Raw genomic sequence first — 7,069 nt, 5'->3', positions numbered from 1 at the left:
GCTTTTGCCCTTGACATTCTCAGCCCCCTTCTATGGCTTTCTTATCCTTATCTTCTTGCCATTTGTTCCTTCTTTCTCTCATTCATTCCTTCTTTTTTCTATTTCTTTTCCTTCCTTCCTTTCTTCCTGCTTTCCTTCTTTCCTTCCTCTCTCTCTCTCTCTCTCTCTCTCTCTCTCTCTCTCTCTCTCTCTCCTCTCTCTTTCTATAGCACTTGGCACCTTCTAACATTTATTTATTCATTAATAATGGTTATTGTCAAACTCTTTCGAAAATATAAGTTTTACAAAGGTGGAGGTTTTGATCTGTGTTGTTAACTGCTCTGTCTTTAGCACTTGGTAAACAGAAACTCAAAAAATGTCTGTTGAAGGAGTAAATAAATAAACATAAATTAAGAGAAATGCAATCATCTTGCTTAATTGCGGTTTAAAGAAAAATTTTGTGTTTGGCTCTTTTGTTTTGTTTCGGCCTCAGCTCAGGGACATTTTAGAAGATTAGATTCAGAGCATTGAGAGATAAGATTCCCGAAGTTTTAGAGACTTTTTTTTTTTTTTTAACATCATTAAAAATCTGATTCTTTTTGTAGGTGGTTACAAACTTTAGTACATTTGCCTCCTGGGAAAAGACGAATGAAATAAGTGGACTTCTGCTTAAATGACTTTTCCCCGACTTTAATTTCATTTATGTGTAACTTTAGTATGGAGTTGCTTTAGGATCCCCTTGATAAGAAGAAATGCAGAAAAATGGTGGCAATCACAATGCAGGGTAGAGGGGACCCAGATACCTTTGCCCCTTTATTTTCTTTATTGGTTTCAGGTTTTCATCTTCTCTGCCTTTCCAAAGAGATGCGGAATTGTCGTCTGCCCCTCTTGGTCACACCGAGTGTGCTCCAGTTGTCCTGTCTGCCTTGTCGCGAGGAGCTTGCAATCCCTATGATTAAACATGCAATTAAGACCTAAGGCACAAGAACATTTGCAATTAGGGTGAAGCTGCAAAGCCGATGTCAGCCTTTCCCTCAGAATCAGAGGTGAGGTCGTCCTCTTTCGGCCTCAGTGTGGGAAACCTTCCGTTACACGTTACTAACCAGAATCAGACGGAACCAGAACTCAGCATCCCGAGACCATTTCCTGCCAGGCTAATGGATTTCCCGAAGGTAATTTGGGAAGTAATCTGTAGGCTGCCAGTGTACAAATGACGCGGTGCAAAATGGTATTATTTTAGCTCGTTTATCAGCGTGTCATAGCATCTCTCCTGGCTGGGCGCGTCACCTTGTAAATCTGACGATCACAGGTGAAATCCGTGACCCACTAAGCTGCCTTGAGTTGCAGCAACATGATCATAAAAAATACATTCCTTCATCCCTGTGGAAAGGATGTAAGGGTTGCTGCATTCCCTCCCTTTTTTTTTTTTTACCATGATCTGAGTACTTAGTCATATGAACATTGTTTAGCAAGAAAACGATATCTTCCTCTCTCCCCCATTAGCAGCATTTTTTTTCAGTCTTAAGAAATATAAATATTGGAGTATACTAATGAAAATGACAGCCGGCGCTGATCTATTGGAGCTCCAAAAGTGTGATGAAGTACCCCGTTAATTAACTCTTTTTGCCAGAATAATTGTAAACGCGGTCTCATATTTTAGAGCTATTTGAACTGTCAGGAAAAGGTCAGTTCGTAGACGTGCGCTGGAGATATTGGAAGTCAGACATCATTAGTTTAATTACACTCTATTAACCTAAGGAGAAACCAGGGTGGCGACTGCAGTTCTCGAAGGGGTCCGCACGGAGAGACTCGCGGTCGTGACGCCGGCGGCTCGGAGGCGGAGAGTCCCTGTCCTTTGACCCACGGCCTCCCGGTCCCTTCTCCGCTGCGTTCCCCAGCACTGTCCTCGCTCGCTCATGCGATGAATACTCGTTGAGCATGGGCTGGGTCCGCGCCGTGTTCGGGGTGCCGAGGATGGAGCAGTGGGGAACATGCTCGAGGTCCCTCCTCGCAAGGCACTGACATCCTGAGGTCGGGGGACGGACTGTAAAACAGATAAGCAAGATAATGAGTGGCGATAAATGCTACGCAGGACGGGAGCAGGTGGTGGGTGTGGGGGGTACGCGAAAGCACTTTGGACGCGGCGATCGGAGACCCGCTCTTTGAGGAGGCGACATTCAAGCCGAGACCCAAACGACGGACAGAATGAAGAGCTCGGCGGAGGAAGGAATGGTTGGGGAAAAGGCCCCGAGCCGGGGACAGGATCGAGTTTAAGAAAGAGCACGACGAGGCCAAAGACTCCTGTGGACAGGGGTGGGCGGGTAGCAGGGGTGTGGGCAGGTAGCCTCAGGTGAAGACTAGGGCATTGGGAAGCCGCTGCAGGGGAGCGATGTGATTTGGCTGGCATGCTTTAAATTGACTTTGGTGCTACCGTTTGGGGAATGGGCGTAGAGGACGAAGAGGCAAAGTGAGAGAATCGTTCAGGAGGCTAACGCTCGTGACAGTGAATGATGCAGCTCGCCCCCGGCCCCCGCCACTCCCAATATGGAAATGGCTGCCCAGAGCCCAGTGGGGCGTCGTGGAGCATTCACGTCATCGCGGCTCCAGGCCTCTCCACAGCCTGGTCCCTACTTCCTTTCCCAGTTATGTTTCCTGCTACTTCTTGCCACTCGTCGAGGAAAGCCACGTGGTACTCCCTGGTCCACTGCGTGCATTTCGGCCCCTCACCTTCGCCCAGGTTATCGGTCCTGCCTGAAGCAGCCCACCTTTCCCTTTGTCTGGGTCGTTCCCACCCTCCGGGTTGGAGCTTGGCCAAGCTCTCACCGCAGGTCCGAATCCGCATTCATCAACTGCAAGCCCCCTTCCACCAAAGCCCTGGGATGCTGGTTAAAACTGTGCATTTCCACAGCTCACTCAGCTCAGTAGCTGCCAAATCTGGTATTTGGGTGGGGATGAGGAATTTGTAAATTAAGAATCCGAGGTGATTAAGATACCCGCGTAGGTTCTAGAATAAATGATCTCATGCTTCTTGCCTGGTGCTCTACATCACGGGTCGTTTTTCTGATTGATGTGTTTGCGTGGGAGAAGTCGGTTCTCTGGGTTGAGAATGAGCTGGGTTTGTGTCTGCTCTGCGGTCAGTGGCTGTGAGATGTCGGGCAAGTTCATGTTTCTCAGTAGGGTTAACAACACCCCCTCCCCATGACCCTAGTGTTAAGATTAAACTGGTGCCATGCCTGGCCCTGAGTGTTTGTCGTAGCAACAACCACAATGCTGAATAATTAGTGTCTATTACATAAGTGCCGGCAATATTCCAGGCGACATTTTAAATGCTTTCTGTGGAGAAACTCATTTGATTCTCGCAATGACCTCTCTTGCTGTCTAGCTCCGTTTTGCAGATCAGGAAACTGAGGCACAGAGAAGTGAAGTAACTAGCCCAATTGTACACAGCCAATAAATAACTACAAGTACCAATACACCGTAAATAACTAACAGCCCATGTTCTTAGCTTCTCACGCTTGCCCGCCTTACACCAGGGCGAGGGAGGAACGTGGGGAGGGACTCGTCGGTGGGAGCTGGTTTACTCGTGACAGCTTTTCATTAAGGTGAGAGAGCTAGTAAGACATGTCCTCATCATACGGGAACTCCACTTGGAACTCTTCACGAATCCTTGTCCTTTCTCTTCCTTACCATCTATCCTTGAGGTTCGACCTTCCAGCGCTTTGATTTTCCAAAGCAACTTACGTGGTCCTCTCACACAGAAAAGGAGGTCAACGACGCTTGTTGGAAAAGAGGATGTGGATGTACCTGAGCTACAGTACAGTGCCTGAGATGGGAAAATGCCATTTCCTGAGCGAGAGAATGAAACTCGCCTTCTCTACCTCTGTTTACCCTTAGGGTTGTTTCATCTCTGACCCCGGTACCATCATCTGTATGGTCAATGAGCTGGACCTTGCGTTGAACTTACCACCGCCAACAGACACACACGCACGCACTCACGCACGCACGAAGTAACGTATTACCTGTCCCTCAATTTTTCAGTTGCGAAACTCGAGCATCCAAATGCCGGCATGTGTTCTGGAAAGGGACAGGCTTATGGAGCGGCTGATTTTTACGAAGGCACGGAGATAGCTTTAATTCTTCCTCTCACACTGACTGTATCTACCAAGAAAAATTAATTCGCGTTGCTATGAAGTTCTGAAATCCTGCCTGAAATATCTCGCCTCTAGCAGATGGCGGCTGCTGTTTCTCTATAAGGAGAAATGGAATGCTACTGACATGCAGATGCATTTAATGGGGAATAATAGGACTGGAATTTCCAACAGCTTGGGTATCTCTTTTGGTTGTAAAGGACAGACAGCTCTCGTAAATAATTTTGAGGAAAAAAAAAAAACAAAAGGGAATGTATGGTACGGATTCTGAAGGGTTCTGAGGTATCTCACCCAAGCCCGGGACAGGGGCGAGGCTGCATCTCCAGGGTAACGGGATGCAGAGACCCACGCGCGATGGACATTACTGCCTTGTCCTTTCGTCCTGCCTCTCTCTGGCTCATTTACTTTCGTCTTGTCTCGTCTTCCCTTTGCCGGCACCAGCCTTTGCCACCTGGTCCCTGAGGGCTTCCCCTGGGCTTCGCAGCTTCTCGTCGGGGACATGTGCCCAGCTCTCGGTTTCCCAAGTAGGCCCCTCGCCGGTGGAGTCTGGATTGGAGTCCACCCCTGGACCAGTGACCCGGAGGATGGGTGACCATAGCAACGCTGCTTCTACTGCCGCCATGCAGAGGGTGGGAAGAAGGAGTCACCTGAGGAAGAGGCAAGGGGCGGCCGGCAGATGGAGCCGGAGCTGAAGAAAGACACCGGGCAGATCGCACAGTTCGGCGTTTGTTAAGATCTACCAGGGGGATCGAATCTGTGTCGCCGTAAGGCTCTGAACTTGCACCAAAATGCGTGCCCCTGGTGGGTGAGGGCTTTTGTTTTCTCTCTCTAAAGAGAAGTTAAATGCCACCGTGTTCCAGGTGCATCGATGGCAAAGGTTAGGCCCGGGGTTTCAAATGGCCAGAATGCCAAAAACTCATTCTTTCGCTCGTTTCGTGCAATGCGGAGCCACCTTGATCATACATTTTCATGACATGACAAAAAAAAAAAAAAAAAAAGCAAACGGAGTGCTGATTATTTTATCTTTTCAACAGCCCAGTGGAGTAGGCTTTATTATGATTCCGAGTATACGGATGAGGAAACTGAGGCTCAGAGAGCTGAAGTTGCTCAGAGCAGGGAGCAGAGGAACCAAGTTTTGAAACTCAAATCTGTATCAGAACTTTCCAGCTAGTATCCTATGGAATAGGGATCGCTCTTGGGGCGGCTTGGAAAGATCTGGAATGGCCAGAGCACGTGGGCTGGTCCACTGCAGCTGCGGTGGCCTCATGCAGGGCCCGCCACCCCTCCCGTTCACCCCGTGTGTCCGGATGATCACCTTCCGTGTGTGTCATGATGCGAGAATATTTAGGAAGACTTTCCCTACATTTATTTTAATGTCAGAATAAAACGTCATTAAAAAATAATTAAGTTTCAGGTGCTAGAATTTAAATATTTAGCTATAGCTTCGGTTCGCATCAGCCCAGTTAAGGGGGTACAGAACCACGGTTCCTCGCCCCTGCCCCGTGATCACGATGAAATCTCCCGTGTGCCAGACACTGAGCCAAGTGCCGACAACTGTATTTGCTTTTTTTTAGCCTGCTTGCCTTCTCAAGTAAAAACTCTCGGATAAAAATTACGGGCATGAGAAAATACATCACTGGAAAAGACAGTCAGCGATTCCACGGAAAGGTAGAACTCACATGCGAGGAGATGGAAATAATGACTTGATTGAAAGAGGGTGTTAATATAAATGCGCCTAAAACTGTCAGAGAAAGGAAGGAGGGGATCCCCTTCTTGAAGTGAAAGGAGGAGTGGGGGGCGCTTTTCCATCGCGAAGGAACCTCCACTTTTTCCTGCGCCAAGCATCGGGGAATGAATCGTCTAGGAAATGTGTTCTCTTGTGTCTGCAGTGGGCTGAGATGTCACATGTCACAGGGCTCAGCTTGAAAGGCGAGTGGCTTCCGATGAAAGTATTTTCCTTCCTGAGACAAGGAAACAGAAAGGTGAGGAGAGTCTGGTCATCGTCTGCTCTTACATTCCACTTTGAACCTGGTCATGTAAGTTTCAGAAGCTTAGAAGTGTGGCGGCCATTTGTGTGGATAAAGCAGCAAACTCAAGACCAAAAACCCGAAATGCCGAGGACGACGGAGAGGAAGCGGGATGAGAATGGGTGCTCGGATACCTTTCAGCCCACCCTCTACCCCAAACGAGCTCCGAAACCACCTAACTATGAACTTTTTGTTATCTCAATAGAGGGTAGATTGAGAGGGGAAATGGAAAGTTGTTTGGACGACTTTTCTTATTTAAGAAACCGTTGGTTGGATATTTGCTATTTGGCGAAAGCATCATAACTAAAACAAGTGGTTTATATTAAAAAAGAAAGATTTTAAAGATAAAAAATATTGAAAAAGAAAATACCGCTATTCAAAAGAATATGCATGCGTAATAGGAAATTTAAATATTGCTAAGATTCGTGATGTGAAATGTGTTAGTCCTTTGTAAATAAGTTCGAAGAAAATCATCATCGTTTGCCACATCTGCTTTCTTCCCCGCTCCCATCATTATTATTAACTTTTAAATTTCTTACAGCACCGTAGCATCCTATTTATAATGTCTTACCACTTTCCTTTTCACTTAATAGTATATCTCTGTACAAACTGTGCTTCGTGATCAACCTTTTTAATGGCTATGTGATATTCCGTAGCACAGGCACCCTTGGTTTTAGCTGTTAAAACGAAAATGTCAAAAGTTTGTATCTTCAGGAATTATTCTATAAAAATATGCCCCCAAACAATGGGAAAACAATGCATGTAGCCTGGGATATTTATTGTAGCTTCGTGTTGACCATGACGACAATAGTGACAACCGATTAAGGAAACTGGATGTAACCCTACTTTAGTCCTTTGCATCTTTTAATTACGTGTTAATAGTTTCCTGAGTGCACTAGCATACAAGTAATTACT

The sequence above is a fragment of the Rousettus aegyptiacus genome, unplaced genomic scaffold, assembly GCF_014176215.1.
Source record: "Rousettus aegyptiacus isolate mRouAeg1 unplaced genomic scaffold, mRouAeg1.p scaffold_m13_p_12, whole genome shotgun sequence".
In the NCBI taxonomy this organism is placed as follows: domain Eukaryota; kingdom Metazoa; phylum Chordata; class Mammalia; order Chiroptera; family Pteropodidae; genus Rousettus; species Rousettus aegyptiacus.
Note: the sequence above shows the minus strand (reverse complement) of the source record.